Genomic DNA, 20,574 nt, shown 5'->3' on the forward strand with positions numbered 1-20,574 from the left:
GACTCAGACAGGAAGTAACTACAGTGTGACCCTCACAGATAAGAAATTCCAACTAAAAAACACTTTCCTGGCAAAAAATGGCTTCTGAGAGCAGGAAAGAGATAAAAAGGGTCAATAGTTCATAGATTTTAGCTCTGGCATACTTCAATGAATGTGTCATTGAGCAAAAAAAACAAAACAGTTATATCTTAAAAAGTAGACATAAAATTAAACTGGAATACCTTAAAAAGTCATTTCCAGAAGAAGGACGATAGATACAATTGTTTATTTTATTAGTTTATGATCACTTTGGGTGTCCTTTAAAGAGGACTTTTAAAGGGGAACTGAAGTAAGAGGTATACGGAGGTTGCCATATTTATTTCCTTTTAATCAATACCAGTTGCCTGGCAGCCCTGCTGGTCTATTTCTCTGCAGTAGTATCTGAATTAACACCAGAAACAAGCATGCAGCTAGTCTTGTAAGATCTGACTTTAAAGTCAGAAACACCTGATCTGCTGCATGCATGTTCAGGGGCTATGGCTAATAGTAGTAGAGGCAGAGGATCAGCAGGGCTGCCAGGCAACTGGTATTGCTTAAATGGAAATAAACATGGCAGCCTTCATATACCTCTCTCTTCAGTTGCCACTTAAGGGCTGGGACCAACTAGAGCTATTTTGGCAGCGTTTCAAATCAGAAGGACATGCAATCGCAATCCTGGTTGGTTCCAGCCCTAACCCAGGATTACATTTTATCCCAATCAGTAGCTGAAACCCCCTTTCCCATGAGAAATCTTTACTTTTTCTCAAACAGAGCATTGGTGTGTGTGTGTGTGTGTGGGGGGGGGGGGGGGGGTGTCTGTATGACTGATTTTGCTGTGAAACCCCTCCCACAGTGTGATGTCAGGGCCATGGCCATGACAATTTTCTGTCTGTGTACCTTATTACATTGTGGAAAAATACCAACTGCCAAGCAAGCAGTATCTCCCTCTGTGCATAGAACTCTCAGTAAACAAACATTACATACAGATAGAGTTGGCTCGAACCTCCGATTTTAGGTTCGCGAACTTCGAACTCGAACATGCGAAAAAAGTTTCCGAACTGGCGAACTTTGCGAACCGCCATAGACTTCAATGGGCAGGCGAACTTTCAAAACTACAAACACTAATTCTTGCCACAAAAGTGATGGAAAATATATTTCAAGGGGTCTAACACCTGGAGGGGGGCATGGCGGAGTGGGATACGCCAAAAGTCCCGGGGAAAAATCCGGATTTGACGCACAGCAGGGTTTTAAGGCAGAAATCACATTGCATTGCTAAATTAGAGGCCTAAAGTGCTTTAAAACATCTTGCGTGTGTATACATCAATCAAGTAGTGTAATTAGTGTACTGCTTCACACTGACAGACTAAACTCACTGTGTAACGCACCGCAAACAGCTGTTTGTGTAGTGACAGCCGTGCTGGACTGGTGCGCACCATGGCGAGAGTGCAGGTGATGGCGGTTTTCAAGTCCGTATGGTCACCGGGCTGAGGTAGCTGAATGACAAAACAACAGTGACTGAGTGTCCAGCTGATCGAATTTGGTCTGTCCACAATGAAGCAACAACCTTATTATCTTCTTGGGTCAGGTGTGCCCCCCAACACACTCATTTAGCCGGTCATTGCTTCATTGTGATATGCAAGCCCCTTCACCGTGGAAAGTTAACGATCACGAAGGGGAATTGACACAGACCGGGTGGCCTGCCTCTGGCTCTGCCTCTTGTTTTGTCCTTATTGGGGGGGATGAAGTGAAAGGTATGCACTGACTTGACTAATACGATGTGCGGTTACACAGGTGCAGTGAAAAGATTGCAGTGACTGCTGGTACAACAATGTGCGGTCACACAGAAGCAGTGTAAAGGTGACTGCTGGTACAACAATGTGCAGTTACCCCAGTGCAGTGAAAAGGTTGCAGTGACTGCTGGTACAACAATGTGCGGTCACACAGGTGCAGTAAAAAGGCATACAGTGACTGCTATATAAAACAGCGTGCGGTCACACAGGTGCAGTGAAAGGTATGCAGTGACTGGTATTACAAATGTGCAGCTGTCACACACACAGGTACAGTGAAAAGGTATGCAGTGACTGGTATATAAAACTGCGTGCTGTTACACAGGTGCAGTGAAAGGTATGCACGGACTGGTATTACAAATGTGCAGCTGTCACACACACAGGTACAGTGAACAGGTATGCAGTGACTGGTATATAAAACTGCGTACTGTTACACAGGTGCAGTGAAAGCTATGCACCGACTGGTATTACAAATGTGCAGCTGTCACACACAGGTACAGTGAACAGGTATGCAGTGACTGGTATATAAAACTGCGTGCTGTTACACTGTTGCAGTGAAAGGAATGCACGGCACGGACTGGTATTACAAATGTGCAGCTGTCACACACACAGGTGCAGTGAAAAGGTAGGCACTGAATGTGCTGGGCCTGGCACAGTATAGCAATTAGCAAGGGCCAGCTGCGACAGACAAGGCTGTATATGCAGTGTCAGTGGGCCACACACACAAAGAAAACATATCACAAGAACATTAGCTCTCAAAAGAGCTGTTTTGGGGTGCTTTTTAGCAATAAGTATCAGCAAGGAGCAAGCTAACAAGCCTAACAAGAGCCTAACTAAGCTTTCTCTAATCTCTGCAGCAACCTCTCTCCCTTCTCTCACTAACACAGCAGCAGACTGAGTGAGAAAATGACCGACGCTGCTGCCTTTTACAAAGGGGAGGGGGGGGGGGGGGGGCTCCAGGAGTGAGTACAGCCTGATTGGCTGCCATGTGTCTGCTGACTGCGATGTAGAGGGTTAAAGTTTAGCCCAAAGAGGTAGTATAGGGGCGGGTCAAACTCGTGTAAAAGTTTGCGATTCGACGCGAACCAGCGATGTTTGTGCGAATAAGTTTGCGTCCGAACCGTTCGGGCCATCTCTACATACAGATCACCTGGCAGAACATAAGCATCTCGCCACCTGTGATGAATTTATAAATTAAATTGAATTGAAGAATGAGTTTAATTTATAAATTGTACCGTAAACAATAAGGAATTTTATTCATCAGCTTATTTTTGCAACAGTTCCTTTTTAATTGGGGCGGCATTCGCTCAATTGTACTTCAAGGAGTAGACTGACCAAAAATAATCTGCAACAGATGTGGGTTGGAGAAGCGTTATGTAGGTGGCCATGATTGTCCACGATTGTCAACGGACATCACTGACTGCTTGAAACTTCAAGAGGAACTGTAGTCAAACAATAAGGAATAAAATTGATTTTTTTACAATATTCATTTATAGGTGATTTAGTCAGTTTTGCCCATTGTAAAATCTTCCCTCTCCCTGATTTACATTCTGAAATGTATCACTGGTGGTGACATCTTTAGTCCTGCCAGGTGATCTCTGCAGAATGTTCGTTTACTGAGAGCTCTAAAGCCAGTCGAGAAGATGTCTGGTCTCCCAGAATTCTCTAGAGTTGGAGGGTAGCATTTCGCATAGTCAGCCTAGACCAAGCATGGGCAAACTCGATCTTCCAGTTGTTACGGAAGATTGAAGAGCTTGCACTGCAGAGTGAGATTCCTGGCTCCATTACAAACACATTGCAGTGTTTCAATGGAATATGATTTGGTGGCTGACAATCCCTCTTTAAAAGATACACAAGGTGACATGTGACATGCTTAGATAGACACGAGATAGACATGTGTATGTACAACTATGCTGTGTTTTTCTTTCTCTGCCTGAAAGAGTTAAACATCAGGTACATAAGTGGCAGTTCCTGTCTGAGTCAGGACTAAGTCAGACTACAGTGTGACCCTCACTGATAAGAACTTCCAACTATAAAACACTTTCCTAGCAAAAAAATGGCTCCTGAGAGCAGGAAAGAGATAAAAAAGGCCAATAGTTCATAGATTTCCGCTCTGACATACTTTAATGAATGTGTCATTGAGTATAAACAGTAGAAACTTAAAATGTACATTGAAATATGAAATTAAACTGTGGAATATCTTAAAAAGTCATTTTTAGAAGAAGGAGATAGATACAATTGTTTATTTCATTTGTTTATTTTCACCTCGGTTGTCCTTTAACCCTCCTGGTGGTTTATGAAAATCCGCCAGGGGAAGCAAAGCCGTTTTTTTTAAAACATGATAGCCGCTGCTCAGCGGCATCCCCCCAGCCCCTCAGATCGCCTCCGGCGACCGGAGATCAGGAGATCCTGTTCATAGAACGTGATCTCCTGGAGGGCTTCCCCCGTCAAAGGGGACTCCGATCCACCCCACAGCGCTGCCTGGCACTGATTGGCCAGACAGCGCACGGGGTCTGGGGGGGGGGGGGGCGGCTGTGGCGAGACGGTTAGCAGCGAATCGGCGGGTAGCGGCGGCGATCGGATTGCTCACGCAGCTAGCAAAGTGCTAGCTGCGTGTAGCAAAAAAAAAATTATGCAAATCGGCCCAGTGGGGCCTGAGCGGTGCCTTCCGGCGGCATAGCCTGAGCTCAGCAGGGGCTTACCGCCAGGAAGGTTAAAGAAACACTGAAGTGTCCGAAAATACAGATTTTTATAGCAAAAAGCTGTTCAACATTATTGCCCTAACTAAAACGCTGCATCCCAGCGGCTGCAATCTAACTAAATCCCCCCAAACTCCTCTCGCAAAATCCACAACTTTCTTGGTCGTGGATTTTGCTGGCCCGTGCGCTTCCGTGTGAGGCAGAGCTTTCAGCTGCAGCTCTGCCTCTCCACGCGTCTATCAGCACGTATCTCCGCCTTTTCCCTGCCCCTCTCAGTGAAGAAAGACTGAGATGGGCGGGCTCAGGTGGAGATACGTGCTGATAGACGCGTTATAGAGGCAGAGCTGCAGCTGAAAGCTCTGCCTCACACGGAAGCGCTCCCCGCAGTGTGCCCCGGGGAGTTTGGGGGGATTTAGTTAGATTTCAGCAGCGGGGATGCAGCGTTTTAGTTAGGGCAATAATGTTTAACAGTTTTTTGCAATAAAAAGCTGAATTTTCTGAGACTTCAGAGTCTCTTTAAGGGAACAATTCAAAACAAACAGGAGAAAGATCCGGGCACCAGCTCTGCGATAAAACATACACCTTTCATTGCATCCCCATACACACGAGTGAAAGAAAGCCTGACAGCTGTTTCGCAGGCTAAAAGGCCCGCTTCTTCAGAGGCTATTACACAATAATGTATAATAGCCTCTGAAGAAGCGGGCCTTTTAGCCTGCGAAACAGCTGTCAGGCTTTCTTTCACTCGTGTGTATGGGGATGCTGGGGATGCAATAAAAGGTGTTGTTCTATCGCAGAGCTGGTGCCCGGATCTTTCTCCTGTTTGTTTTGAATTGGTCATCCATTTATCTGGAGGCACAGCCTGTCTACCTTGTACCCCCTTAGCCATCTGTCATCTAGTGCCGATCCATTCCTCTTCTGTCCTGGAAAAGGAATGGTTGGGCTAGGATCCAGGTCACAGGTACTAGGACAGAGACCTTGGATGAGAACACACGATGCTATGGAATATGTCAGCACTATCAGAATTAAATATGGATAACACTGGCTGCCTTCTCATCAGCAATCCTTCATTTTAGCTTCACCCATTCCTTTCAATTGAACCAAAAAAAAAAAGCCTATACAAAGACATAATAACTACATTCGCCTTTAGGCTGTTTTTCTCTGTAAACAAAAAAGGAAGGAAAAAAAGCGCCATTTGAGCAAACATATCTCGCCTACGTCTCTTCTCCTGCATTAGTAATCTTTTATGAGAGACAAAAGGGTCACTAAGAAACTGAGCGGAACCTCCAATGTCTTCTGCTCGCATTCCATCAGGTTTGTAATTGGAAATAAAGTAAAAAATCCTAAAGCCCGGAACCCTTATTTCTTCATAATGTTACACACTTAATTGCTTCTGTCATTTACCAACACGATTATGTCGTCTACAAATGGAGACAAATAATAGATTTTAGTACTTCTGCAGAGGCTTAAACTGCACGCAGAGAGCCACAAACTACGCCATTAAACGGGAATTACAGCTTCGAGTCAGAAACAAAAATTTAACCCCGGTAATCATTATCCCCTCAAAATAAAAGACCACATGAGTCAGATGCAGCCTGAAATCCAATTTTTAACCAGCAGAGACGCAAAGCCTTTTATTATGTCAGCGTGATAGTTTTGTTACAGTGAAATATCGTAGGGAATTCTTTTCAAAAAACAAGCAGGAACCGTGTCAGCTAGTAAAATAAGGGGGAGGCCTGTATGGGAGAATATCATACAAGGGATGATTATGGTTCAAGGTGCTATTTTTGTTTGGGGGAGGGGGGCGGGATTTGAGGAGCAAATAGGAGCCATGGCCTATAAGCTGCCCAAAGAGGGTCTGTTAGCGGTCTGACAGATACAGGTGACACTCGAAAAATTAGAATATCTTGCAAGTAGCTGGGGATGATGGCAGAGCATATACTGTGTGTATATATATATATATATATATATATATATATATATATATATATATATATATATATAGGGGTTGGACCAAATAATGGAAACACCTAACATTTTGGCATCATAATCTTTGAACATGTTTTAAGCAATCAAGACTTGACATATATTACATTTTTTGGTTTATTAGTTTTGTTATTTGATATGTTTAATTAAAATAATTGTTTTTTACAGATATTTAAAGGATACTGCAGCCGAAAGGCTGCTGAGAGATAAAACCTGCAATGTGTAGGGAAAGAAAAGTACATACTCACCGCTCCCCTCGCTCCCTGCCGTCGGGTCCCGCAGGTCAGCCACAGCTCTTGGTACTGGCCGACTCTCCTGACCCCTGACCAGGACATACTGCGCCACGCATGCGCAGTATGTCCTGTAATCTTCGCTTCTGGCGTCGCATCATGACGCCAGAAGTACAGACACTCCCCCGCCTCCTGCGTGTGCGCTCCAGCGGCTCCACTCCGCTTTATAGTGGAGCCGCTGGAGCGCACACGCAGGAGGCGGGTGAGTGTCCGTACTTCTGGCGTCATGATGCGACGCCAGAAGCGAAGATTACAGGACATACTGCGCATGCGCGGCGCAGTATGTCCGGGTCAGGGGTCAGGAGAGTCGGCCAGTACCAAGAGCTGTGGCTGACCTGCGGGACCCGACGGCAGGGAGCGAGGGGAGCGGTGAGTATGTACTTTTCTTTCCCTACACATTGCAGGTTTTATCTCTCAGCAGCCTTTCGGCTGCAGTATCCTTTAAACCAAAGTTGGTTATAATTTATAAAAATGGCAGATCTCTCAGACTTTCAGAGGCCAAGTTGTTGGTGCTCGTATGGCAGGCGCTACTGTAACAGAAACTGCCCAAATGTTTGGCATTTCAAGAGGTACTGTCTCAAAAGTAATGACTGCCTTTAAAAGAGAAGGAAAAATGTCCTCAGCAAAGCACAGTTGTGGCTGAAAGTTGAAGTTGTCTGAGAGAGACCGGCGGACTCTATATCAAATTGTTAGAAAAGCTCGCAAGACCACGGCTCCTAAAATCACTGCAGAGCTGAATGAACACCTACAGAACCCAGTTTATTTTATCCAAACCCTGTATATATATATATATATATATTGTTATTAATATAAATTTCCCACAATGCAAAGTGGCTCACAGACAGGAAACTGTCAGGGCCATAATTCCGTCACACCTGATGCCCTATACTTGCTTACAGTGGCTGCCCGCAGAGCTGGATAGATATAGCACTGCAGTGTCCTGCAAGCCTCTAACCGCTATACAATGGAAGCGTTCCACGCCGGCTTTTATGCCGCAATAAAATGATGTGTCGATGTTTATGTTATTGCATAAAATATAACATAAAAGTCAAAGTATACTTTGATATCATCGTAAAAGTCAATCCGCAAACTGCAGGCTGTGACAAGTGAAAGGCGCTGGGCTGTGATAGTCAGAATGTCACACGGCACAATGACAAGCGGTGATGGCTGTGTACGAGAGCGTCGTGGACGGTGTTCGGTACAGTGGCGGCGGCATGATGATGCACTGGAGTGCTATTTGATATATAAAGGGCCTTTTTCAGGCTAAATAATAATTTGACCATTCGAGGCAGCTCTTGTGCCAGTCATCAATCTACGAGTGTGCCGGTCACCGGCTCAGTCTATCACCTTAGCTACAAGCCATTGCTATTCCTCCTGAACGAGCCACCTAGCTGTTCAATAAATGGGGCTATACTTATAAAAGTAAGGGGGTGAGATATGGCAAAACAGGAAATAAGGGTGCAGGAACCCTTGTGAAAAAAAGGGCACCGCCATAGGTTCCCATTATATAAGCCGTGATTTGAGGTAAAGCAGGGAAATTTGGGCGCATGGAGGCGCTCAATAAAATCATGTGCACCAAGGCATGTCGATATGCAAATTGTGGCATTGCATAGCGGGATGCCTCAACGACTGCGTCAGCTTAGCGGCGGCATCGGTAGAGGGAGGTTTTAGGGTTAGACATCGGTAGAGGGAGGTCTTATGGTTAGGTATCGGTAGAGCTTAGGGTTGGGCATCGGTAGAGAGAGGTCTTAGGGTTAGGCATCGGTAGAGGGAGATCTTAGAGTTAGGCATCGGTAGAGGGAGGGCTTCTGGTTAAGTCATCGGTAGACGGAGGTCTTAGGGTTAGGCATCGGTAGAGGAAGGTCTTAGGGTTAGGCATCGGTAGAGGGAGGTCTTAGGGTTGGGCATCGGTAGAGGGAGGTCTTAGGGTTAGGCATCGGTAGAGGGAGGTCTTAGGGTTAGGCATCGGTAGAGGGAGGTCTTAGGGTTGGGCATCGGTAGAGGGAGGTCTTAGGGTTAGGCATCGGTAGAGGGAGGTCTTAGGGTTGGGCATCGGTAGAGGGAGGTCTTAGGGTTGGGCATCGTTAGAGGGAGCTCTTAGGGTTAGTCATCGGTAGAGGGAGGTCTTACGGTTAGGCATCAGTAGAGGGAGGTCTTAGGGTTAGGCATCGGTAGAGGGAGGTCTTAGGGTTAGGCATCGGTAGAGGGAGGTCTTAGGGTTGGGCATTGGTAGAGGGAGGTCTTAGGGTTAGGCATTGGTAGAGGGAGGTCTTAGGGTTAGGCATCGTTAGAGGGAGCTCTTAGGGTTAGTCATCGGTAGAGGGAGGTGTTAGGGTTAGGCATCAGTAGAGGGAGGTCTTAGGGTTAGGCATCGTTAGAGGGAGCTCTTAGGGTTAGTCATCGGTAGAGGGAGATCTTAGGGTTAGGCATCGGTAGAGGGAGGTCTTAAGGTTAGGGTAAGGCATCGGTAGAGGGAGGTCTTAGGGTTAGGCATCGGTAGAGGGAGGTCTTAGGGTTAGGCATCGGTAGAAGGAGGTCTTAGGGTAAGGTATAGGTAGAGATAGGGTTCTGTGTGAGAGTAGGGTTAGGTGTAGACAGTAAAATATCTGTAATTTTACCGATATTTTACTAGTGGCAATTTTTTCAGGGCACTTTTTTACATAAAGGCGAAATATGGATTTCATACCTTCAAACAAATAACACAAGAACGTGCATCCGCTTCACTGGTACAAAAACAATGAAGGTGTCCCATCAATAGTTACACTTCTCTGACCACAAAAAGGCAACTAAAGAAAAAATAATCTATACAATTAGTCACAAGACTCATTCTCATCTCTGAGCATACGAGAAAGCAAAGGGATGATTAATTAGTCTACAATATTGGTTAAAGAGATATTGGTTCACAACCACCTGAACATGGGTCAACGGCATCTTAGCTATTTCTAGAAGAAATAGGAAGTACGTAATCAACTTTATACAAGCAAAAACACGTCATGTGGATTCTATGAAGTTTCTTACCTTTGGTTACTGTGCGTATGTTGTCAGTGATATCTGAGGGAAACAAGCAAAAAAAGAGAAAATACACATTAAAATGATCAAAATAAAAATGTCCACATAAAAACATCTATCTATCTTAGAAATGGTCTATGACAGGGGTCAGGAACCCTTTTGGCTGAGAGAGCCATAAAGGCCACATATTTTAAAATATATTTCCGTGAGAGCTATACAATATGTTTCAAACTGGGACAGTGCGTATGCGCAGCAGAGGGCTCATGCCCCTGTTGCAATGGTGATGTGTATACGGTTGATCCGCCGGGCAGCGGAAGTGTCAGACACGTCTTCTGCTTCCTTTGGGTTTCAGCAACATTAGCAATTTCCCCAAGAGCCAGACAGGAGAAATTCCAACTAACAGCTTGTACAATTAGATAGCTGACTTGGGGGTTGATTCACTTTGTAGGACGAGATCCCCGCACTTTGGCCCAATAAGCTGCCTGTCAAGTGACAGGCAGCCTATTGGGCCAATCGAAATGCGGGGATCTCGTACTACAAAGTCACTGGACCTAACAGGGTCCAGAGTGGGACAATTGGAGCAGCTGTTCGATTTGGAGGGAGCGCGAGTAAGTTAGTAGTGCATGCTACAGCAGTAGCGTGCCTGCTTTGAAAATTTTACTTGCACTGCCACACTAAGCTGCGCTGCTTAAATGATACCCGAAGTGACATATGACATGATGAGATAGACATATGTATGTACAGTGTCTGGCAGACAAATAACTATGTTGTGTTGCTCTTTTTTCCTTCTCTGCCTGAAAGAGTTAAATATCAGGTATGTAACAATAACAATAACAATAATATTTATATAGCGCTTTTCTCCCTGGGGACTCAAAGCGTTGTGACCCTGCATTATGCAGTCTCAAAGGCTAGGGAAAAAAGGTGAGTTTTTAGCCTTTTTTTAAAGCTGTCCAGAGAAGGAGCCTCTCGTACTGATTGTGGAAGTGAGTTCCATAGAGTAGGGGCTGCATAGGAAAAGGCCCGAGCACCAAATGTTAAGTGTATCCTGGGAATAACCAGCTTCATCTTGTTGGCAGAGCGGAGGGTGCGTGGAGAGGCATAAAGTTCCAATAGATCCGCTATGTATTTGGGTCCCATGTGGTGTAGAGCCTTGAATGTCAGCAGGCAGATCTTAAAATTGATTCTCCATTTTACTGGCAACCAGTGAAGAGTTTGCAGTACTGGGGTGATGTGTGAGCTGCGGGGGGCATTGGCTAGGAGTCTGGCTGCAGCATTCTGTACTAGCTGTAAGGGGCGCAGAACCTTATCTGTAGATCCGATTAACAGGGCGTTGCAGTAGTCTAGGCGGGAGGATACAAATGCGTGAACCAGGGCAGGTAGGTCTTCAGCTGGGATAAGGTGTTTGATTTTCGCTATATTTCTTAGATGGAAGAAGAAAGACTTGACGACAGCTGATACCTGCTGTCTGAGTTTTAGATTTCCATCCAGGATCACCCCAAGGTTTCGCACAGAGTCTTTATACTGTACAGTATCTCCCCCAATTGCTAGTTTGAGGTGGTGAGCGTTTTGAACTTTATCCATCATGTGTGGACCACCTACCACCAACACCTCTGTTTTGTCAGAGTTCAGCCTCAGCCAGCTGGTGTTCATCCAATTTTGTAAATCCACTAGACACGCATTTATGGATGCTGATGGGTCTTGGGTTCCAGGCTTGAAGGACAGATACAGTTGTGTGTCATCTGCATAACAATGGTATCCTAAACCATAGTTCTGGATTATTTTGCCCAGTGGGAGCATGTAGACTGCAAAGAGTAATGGTGATAGTACAGAACCCTGTGGAACTCCATAGGCAAGTGGCACTGGATTAGAGTAGTGTGTGCCCAGACATACTTGCTGTGTCCTGCCAGATAGGAAGGTCTGAAACCAGCTAAGAACAGTACCCCTTAGGCCACAGTAATTCTTCAGTCGCTGGATTAGTATTTCATGATCCACAGTATCAAATGCTGCTGACAAGTCAAGAAGAATCAGAATTGAGCAATCACCCTTGTCCCTTGCAGTAAGTAGATCATTCATTACTCGGACTAATGCTGTTTCAGTGCTGTGCCTTTTCCTGAATCCTGACTGAAAAGTATCAAAGATGTTGTTATCTGTAAGCTTGGCTTCCAGCTGGTTGGCGACTACTTTCTCGATAACTTTTGATAGGAATGGTAAGTTCGCCACCGGTCTGTAGTTGGTTACAGAATCAGGATCTAGTGATGGTTTTTTCAGGAGGGGTTTTATGATTGCTTTCTTTAGTTCTTCTGGGAAAAGTCCACTTTGCAAGGAGCACTGAGTGATTTTGTGAAGTGCTGGCCTGAACAGCGCTGGGCACTGCATTAAGGATCCAGTTGGGCCAGGATCCAGGTCGCAGGTAGTGGGGCGGAGACTTTGAATGAGAATTCCAAAATCTTCTACACTCAGAGTGTCAAAGACTTGCCATGGTGGTACGGTAGTAGGCATATGCAACGTCCAGTGGTCAATTGATGTTGTTGGTGTAATGCTGGCACGGATGGTAGACACCTTGTTTGTGAAGAAGGCAGAGAATTCTTCACACCTTTCTCTGGAGTATGTGGTTGGGGCTTTTAGGCAGGAAGGATTGCAGAGTGATTCCACTGTGTGGAAGAGTTGAGCAGCTCTGTTGTTGGCTGTAGATATTTTGTGCCAGATAAAGTCTGATTTTTTCTTGGTTATTGCTTGTTGGTATTGTCTGAGGTGTTGAACTAGGCTAGATTTGTGCTCCCCAGTCCCTGATTTACGCCACTGTCTTTCTAGTCTGCGCCCTTTCTTTTTTAGATCCATGATGGTTTTGTCAAACCAATTAGCTTTCTGCTTTTTGGTTGCTGATTTGGTGCGCCATGGGGCAATACTGTCAAGTGTTTCATATATCATGTTGTTGTACTGGGTTACTAGAGAGTTTGGGTCCATTTGACTGTGGAGCAGATTTGTAAAATCCAGGTTGGCAGTTATCCTCTCCGGTGTTAATTTACTCAGGGGACGGGTTTTGATTGTTTCTTTAGGGAGCTGCCTCAGTCCTGACTCAGTCAGGAAGTGACTACAGTGTGACCCTCACTGATAAGACCCTCACTTTTGACTTTGTGGCAGGTCGGTGGCGAATTAGAAGCTTCCCGACGCAACGCTGGGATCAGGCACAAGCGCCAGCCATCAGAACCACAGGGCTAACATTGGTTTGCAAAAGACCAACGGGACTCCTCCTCACTAGTACAAGGGAGGATTTTCATTGGTTCACCAAGTGGTGGAGGTGTCTATACTTACCTCTGGCAGTCACCGTTTACAAAAGGGGTGTGAAGGAAGTGGGAAACGGGAAATATCAAACTTTTTTTGCTGGAGGACCACATGATTTGTCCTTACGCCCCTGAATGCACTGTGTACTTTAAAGAGGAACTGTAGTTAAAATAACATAATGAATAAAATTACTTATTGTTTACAATATTAATTTATAGATTGTTTAGTCATTGTTTGCCCATTGTAAATCTTTCCTCTCCCTGAATTACACACAGGCGATCTGTACGGAATGTTCATTTTATGAGTTCTATGAACAAAGGGAGACATCACTTGCTTGGCAGTTTCCCACAATGCAACAAGGTTCACAGACAGCAAACTGTCAGGACCTAGGTCATGACATCACAATGTGGGAGTTGTTTCACCACAATATCAGCCATACAGACCCCTGATGGTCTATTCAAGAAAAGGAAAAGATTTCTCGTAGGAAAGGGGGTATCAGCTACTGATTGGGATGAAGTTTAATACTTGGTTAAAGTTCCTCTCTAAGTATAGGTAAACTAACAATTTAACTCCAGTTTAAAGTAATCAGTCACCGAGATCACCCTGAGAAGCAGCGGAACGAAGCCCAGAGTTATTATTAATCACTATACAAGCTCAATACAGTGACCAGGCAGCAGGAGCCACCATATAACACTGTCTAGTTCTCCCCCCCCCCCATCATTTGTGTGTTCTGCCAGCCAGAACTTCTGCCTCTCCCAGAGTTCCATTTTCCTCCCGTCCCCCCGGCGTCCTGCATCTGTGTCCGACCGTTTTCATTGAATATTTAGAATACATCAATGTCATTAAATTTAAATTTAAACTAGGCTATAATACTTTTTTGGCTCAATACACTGGCCTAGTGAAGCTAAAAATTAAATTTGCAAGGCCGATGACTGTCCCTCGCGTGCGGGAGAAGTGTCGTTTTTATTGCCGCCTACTGTACGGCGATATTACGCATAAAAAAAAAAAAGAAAAAAAGAAGTTTACTATAACGGAGGATTCTTTGGCTGTTAATTGCGGCAGGCAAGGATAGAGCCGTTTTAGTTAAGTAATAAAGATACACTTAGCCAATCCGGGACGCTATCTATATGTCAGTTTGATTCAAGATTCACCTTTTATTAATACGTTTGAAATGCTACCCCTGGGTGTATGTTTTATCTCTCCTTTGGCCTTTTCCGAATCTGACAGTTTTTAGTGCTGTCGGCAAGAATGAATCATAATTGCCATCTATCAGAAGCAATAACAAGATTACAATATATATAATCTATCTAAGAAATTCGGGCAGCGCTGGGGGAATTCTTGTAAAGTTAGTGGACTGCGACCGGCCCGTTTGCACTTTTCTGTGGGACGTGCAGCGGGAGCCCATGAAGGATTAGGCCAAATTGCGCTAATCTACGCCTGCCGTCATTAAATCTTCATGCAAATGTGACCTTAGGAATGGCGGAGGACTGCTCGGGACGTGAGCGCTAAGTGAAATCGGATTCTGGCGGAATTAACTGTTTACTCCGCAGCGATGATTAAAATGTAGCTGCGGTGAAAAAAAGGACGTTTCGAAAACATATTTGAGATATTCTATCAGTTACTGTACGCTGAATTATTGAATCTGTGCCTTAAACTTGGTATGAAAATACAGCAATTCCCATTCTTTACATAAAGGAGACTGCACGCCCTGTTTCTGTACACCAGAGACAAGAAGTGCCTGCTTCACTGCTGTCCTGCTCCACTCTGATCCCGCTACACCCTCCCACTCCAACAACTTCAAGTTCTGCCTCTCTCTACCAAACCGTTCATGCTAACACACTCCCAACGCCACCTTCATACTGTGGGGTTTATTCACTAAACCGTGCTATAACAAATAGCACGCCTTATCAGAGATAAAACGCCTTATCAACGTTAACATGCCTTATCAGAGTAGCATAGCGAGCACTACGAACTTATGCCTGCTAATTCGGCAATGGCACTCTTCCTGCCCTGAGCCCCTGTGGGTTCGTAGCACTCGCTATACTACTATAATAAGACATGTTATCTTTGATAAGGTGTGTTATCTCTGATAAGGCGTGCTATTTGTCATAGCACGGTTTAGTGAAGCAACCCCTGTATGTCTTACCAGCCACTTCCTGCTCGGCTACTGCTTCCCTGCTCCACTCTGATCCTCCTAAACCCTCCAACTCCACCTCCATATGTCTTCCCAGTCACTTCCTGCTCTGCTGCTGCTGCTGCCCTGTTCCACTCTGCTCCTGCTAAACACTCCAACTCCACCTTCACATGACTTCACAGCTACTTCCAGTTCCACTACAGCTGCCCTGCTCCACTCTGCTCCTGCTAACACTCCAACGCCACCTTCATATGTCTTCCCAGCCACTTCCTGCTGTGCTACTTCCCTGCTCCACTCTGAACCTGCTAAACACTCCAACTCCACCTTCATAGGTCTTCCAAAGCACTTCCTGCTCTGTGCTGCTGCTGCTCTGCTCCACTCTGCTTCTACTAAACCCTCCAGCTCCAACTCTCTGTGTCTTTCCAACCACTTCCTGTTTGGCCTTCTCTCTTCCAAACCATTCTTGCTAAACACTCCCAACTCCACCTTCATATGTCTTCCCAGCCACTTCCTGCTCTGCTACTGCTTCCCTGCTCCACTCTGCTCCAACTAAACATTCTGAATCCACCTTCATGTGTCTCCCCAGCCACTTCCTTCTCTGCTGTTGCTGCTGCCCTGTTCCACTTTGCTCCTGCTAAACCCTCCAACTCCACCTTCACATGACTTCACAGCTACTTCCAGTTCTACTACAGCGGTCCTGCTCCACTCTGCTCCTGCTAAACACCCCAGATCCAGAATAAAAGTAATACTGAGTGTATGTCCTTTGAGGAAATGGGCTAGTACAAAATCTGTCAGATCTGTCAGTCATTTACTACTTACTGTAAGTGACAACAACATAGGAAAAAAGTAAGTTAAGGCATTTTACTCTGGGAGGAATGTACGTTTTATAAGTACCATATTTTTCAGCATATAAGACGCTCTGGACTATAAGACACTCCTAGGTTTAGAGGACAAAAAACAGGGGAAAATATACACTGTATACTAAACCTGGTGGATCCATGGTCCAGGAACGTCTCGTAGATGTTCTCCCCTAATTATTGTGTCCCCGTGTACCCTTCTGTCCCGCATGTGTCCCCTTCTGTCCTGCATGTATCCCCTTCTGTCCTGCATGTGTCCCCTTCTGTCACCCGTGTACCCTTCTGTCCCGCATGTGTCCCCTTCTGTCCTGCATGTGTCCCCTTCTGTCACCCGTGTACCCTTCTGTCCTGCATGTGTCCCCTTCTGTCCCCCGCGTACCCTTCTGTTACGCATGTGTCCCCTTCTGTCCTGCATGTGTCCCCTTCTGTCCTGCATGTGTCCCCTTCGGTCACCCGTGTACCCTTCTGTCCCACATGTGTCCCCTTCTGTCCTGCATGTGTCCCCTTCTGTCCTGCATGTGTCCCCTTCTGTCCTGCATGTGTCCCCTTCTGTCACTCGTGTACCCTTCTGTCCTGCAAGTGTCCCCTTCTGTCCTGCATGTGTCCCCTTCTGTCACCCGTGTACCCTTCTGTCCTGCATGTGTCCCCTTCTGTCCTGCATGTGTCCCCTTCTGTCACCCCTGTACCCTTCTGTCCTGCATGTGTACCCTTCTGTCCTGCATGTGTCCCCTTCTGTCACCCGTGTACCCTTCTGTCCCGCATGTGTCCCCTTCTGTCAGCCGTGTACCCTTCTGTCCTGCATGTGTACCCTTCTGTCCTGCATGTGTCCCCTTCTGTCCTGCATGTGTCCCCTTCTGTCACTCGTTTACCCTTCTGTCCCCTTCTGTCCTGCATGTGTCCCCTTCTGTGACCCGTGTACCCTTCTGTCCCACATGTGTACCCTTCTGTCCTGCATGTGTCCCCTTCTGTCCTGAATGTGTCCCCTTCTGTCAACTCTGTACCCTTCTGTCCCGCATGTGTCCCCTTCTGTCAGCCGTGTACCCTTCTGTACCGCATGTGTTGCCTTCTGTCACCCATGTGTTTCCTTCTGTCCCGCATGTGTCCCCAAGTTTATCCTCAGCCACCCGCCCCATGTGTCATGTTTGTCCTCCACTCTCCCCCACCTTCCCTGTGTTTTTTCCTCTGCCCTCATATACTGTATACCTATAAGAAGCAGCAGCACGGATCACCTAATCCACGGCTCCAGCGGCGATCACAGACCTCTCCTCTCCCTCACTGTTCCCCTAGTGCTGGCTTCTGCTGATTGCGTCATCAGCAGAAGCCGGCACTAGAGGAGACGTGAAGGAGAGGTCTTTGATCACTGCTGCCGCTTTTGATAGTTATACACTGGGGCAGAGAAGGACAAAAGGGGAGCTGAGGGAGACACAGGGGGACAATACAGGAAATCCCTGTTATTGTTTTTCCGATATCATGGTGTGTCGGCGGTTTGTATTGGCGGGCATTCACTCCTGACATCGTGGTGTGCCGGCGGTTCGTATTGGCAGGCGTTTTTCCCTGACATCGTGGTTTATTGGCAGTTCATATTGGCAGGCGTTCATCCCTGACATCGTGGTGTGTCAGCGGTTCGTATTGGCAGGCATTCGTCCTTGACATCGCGGTGGGTCGGTGGTTTGTACTGGTGGGCGTTTGTCCCTAACGCAGTGGTGTGTCGGTGGTTCGTATTGGCAGGCGTTTTACCTTGACATCATGGTGTGTCAGCGGTTTTTATGGGCAGGCATTCGTCCCTGACATCGTGGTTGGTCGGCAGTTTGTAATGGCGGGTGTTCATCCCTGACATCATGGTGTGTCGGCGGTTCGTATTGGCAGGCGTTCGTCCCTGACATCGTAGTGTGTCGGTGGTTCATATTGGCAGGCCTTAGTCCCTGACATTGTGGTGGGTCAGTGGTTCATATTGGCAGGCATTCGTCCCTGACATTGTGGTGGGTCAGCAGTTTAGATTGGCAGGCGTTCATCCCTGACATCGTGGTGGGTCAGCGGTTCATATTGGCAGGCGTTCGTCCCTGACATCGTGGTGGGTCAGCGGTTCATATTGGCAGGCGTTCGTCCCTGACATCGTGGTGGGTCAGCGGTTCATATTGGCAGGCGTTCGTCCCTGACATCGTAGTATGTCGGTGGTTCATATTGGCAGGCGTTCGCCCCTGACATCGTGGTGTGTCGGCGGTTCCTATCGGCAGGTGTTCATAAGTCTAGAACCCCTTGTATTTGGCATATAAGATGCAGGGACTTGTTCTCCCCATTTTGGGGGGAGAAAACGTTTGTCATATGTGCCGAAAAACACGGTATGGTTTTAAAATTTATAGCAATATTCGGTCCTCTGACCAACAATCCATTCACCCAATAAAGTCTATACGGTGAAGAACAATAATTCATCTGTCAATCTGATTATTTTATAATTTGCCGAATGCTACCTGTCGCCATTAGACATTCATCCACTGAGTATCTGAGACTTTAGTTATTGTACGACCAGAGACATCTGTCACATCCAAGACAAATCCACAGTAGTAAACACTCTATTGTTTTCCATCAAAGAGGAAAAATAGCAAAATAAATAACAATTACATCCTAAGAAAGACTTTTTCCCCGCTGACAGCCAACTTTGATTGCTTAATTTGCCACAAATCAGCGTACAGTAGTCTAAAGCGCCAGGCGATCGGCGGCGAATAATCAGTTTGTCAGACTCAGAGGATGCGCAGCGTGCGAGAGGTCCTGGCTGGATGGGTGCCCATTTGCATTTTCAATGATGTGAATGAATGGAGGCCTCTGATTATCCTACACTTCGGCTGATTCCCTTTTGTTTTGCTCAAGTGTGTTCACAATACGTTTTTAATTGGCTGTGCAACAAGAAGTTTGTCTCATTTGCTTCAGCGTGACAGAATGAAAGGTGCGAGAGAGAGAGGAATTTTGCACTGAAGATACTGTCGATCGCTGCTGTCAAATGCAAAACGAATGCCACAGGCAGAATTATAGCAGCTTTCACAAAGGTTTTTGTTTCCTGAATTTTTTGTTTTATTCCATAAGTTAAGTACTGAAAATGATTAAAATACATATATTTTCTTTATAAGGAAACTATAAAATGTTACAAATTAACGTTTCGCCCTTTGAAGCTTGGTGGGGTTGAAAGGAAAGACTTGCAGCTAAAAACTATACTTGTCTGTAAAAAAACAAAAAGGTTAGTCAGTGAGGATGTTAATCCTAAAGATTAATCCACGGTTGTAATTATGCACAGCATGTAAGCACCTCTGCACACATAACTGACACAGCTGTGCAGGCGTGGACACAAAACTGTGTCCACGCATGTACTGCGCCGCCCATAGCAAACCACAGTATTCCACCGACTGGTGACGCTGTACTAAGCCGCTGTCTATACTAAGGCACCGCACATATTTCTGTCGCCGCCCACAGCTGCATGAATGCAACGGAGAGGGAGGGATGATGGATTGGGGAGGATTTATTGCACAGGGGAGGGCGTCAGGGGTGACGCCCTGGGGGAAGGCATCAGAACTTTACAATTCTTTAGAGAATCGGGGGTTTGTTGGTATTTCTGAAAGTTTATTCAGGTTTGAAATGCACTAATTGGATGTAGCAGCCACCGCACCAGATTGGTCCATTTCCAAGCTGTATATATTTGCATAAAAATACCATAAAAGGTGCTTTAGCCTAGAATGATTAGCACCACTGTCATTGACTGTCTCTACTTAGCAGGTTGTTGGAATGCCTCGAGACATCTGTTGTTTCTCAACCCTATGACCAGCTCCTATGACCTCCAGGGCCGGATTTGTACTCTTTACCGCCCAAGGCCACTGTCACTAGCCGCCCCCCTTCAGTATAGATAGCGAGATGACCCCTTCCCTCCAGTATAGTTAGCCAGATGACCCCTCCCCCCCTTCCCTCTAGTATAGGTAGCCAAATGACCCCCTCCCCCCAGCATAGGGAGCCAAATGACTCCCTTAAAGAGAACCTGTAACAAAAAAAGCTCCCCTAGGGGATACTCACCTCGGGAGGGGGAAGCCTCTGGGTCCCAGTGAGGCTTCCCCCTCCCCTGTAGCTGCAGGCAATCCAGCGCTGTCTCCCCCAAAGTGTCCGGCAATCCTCCCTCGACAAGCGCAGGAGACTTGCGCCTGCACAGTAGAGCGGGCCGAACGATCAGCTATTTCCGCCTATCTCCGAGTGGAGAGCCGATACTGCGCCTGCGTTGGAGTCGGGAAGGTAAATATTTACATCCCGGCTGTTCAGGGAGCTTTATCGCCGCCACCGTGGGACCGAGGAGGACAGGGGAAGCCTCAATAGGATCCGGAGGCTTACCCCACCCAAAGTGAGTACCCCCTAGGGGAGGTTTTTTTTGTTACAGGTTTTCTATAAACCCTCTCCCCCCCCCCCCCCCCTTTCAGCATAGGTAGCCAGCTCGCCTTCACACCGCAGCAGCCATCAGTGTCACTCATTTCTCTGCTCATCTCC

At 46.3% G+C, this 20,574-nt stretch overlaps 1 protein-coding gene across 3 annotated transcripts in view; it reads right to left on the reverse strand.

The window, feature by feature from the left end:
• Positions 1-20,574, reverse strand: part of ESRRG (estrogen related receptor gamma) — a 1,050,432-nt gene that overhangs the window by 917,797 nt on the left and 112,061 nt on the right. For all 3 annotated transcript variants that reach the window (XM_068232897.1, XM_068232892.1, XM_068232893.1), the window contains exon 2: positions 9,796-9,828. The gene's annotated coding sequence lies outside the window, so the exon portion shown is untranslated. The remainder of the gene's footprint in view (positions 1-9,795; positions 9,829-20,574) is intronic.

Source organism: Hyperolius riggenbachi, chromosome 4, assembly GCF_040937935.1.
Source record: "Hyperolius riggenbachi isolate aHypRig1 chromosome 4, aHypRig1.pri, whole genome shotgun sequence".
Lineage (NCBI taxonomy): Eukaryota > Metazoa > Chordata > Amphibia > Anura > Hyperoliidae > Hyperolius > Hyperolius riggenbachi.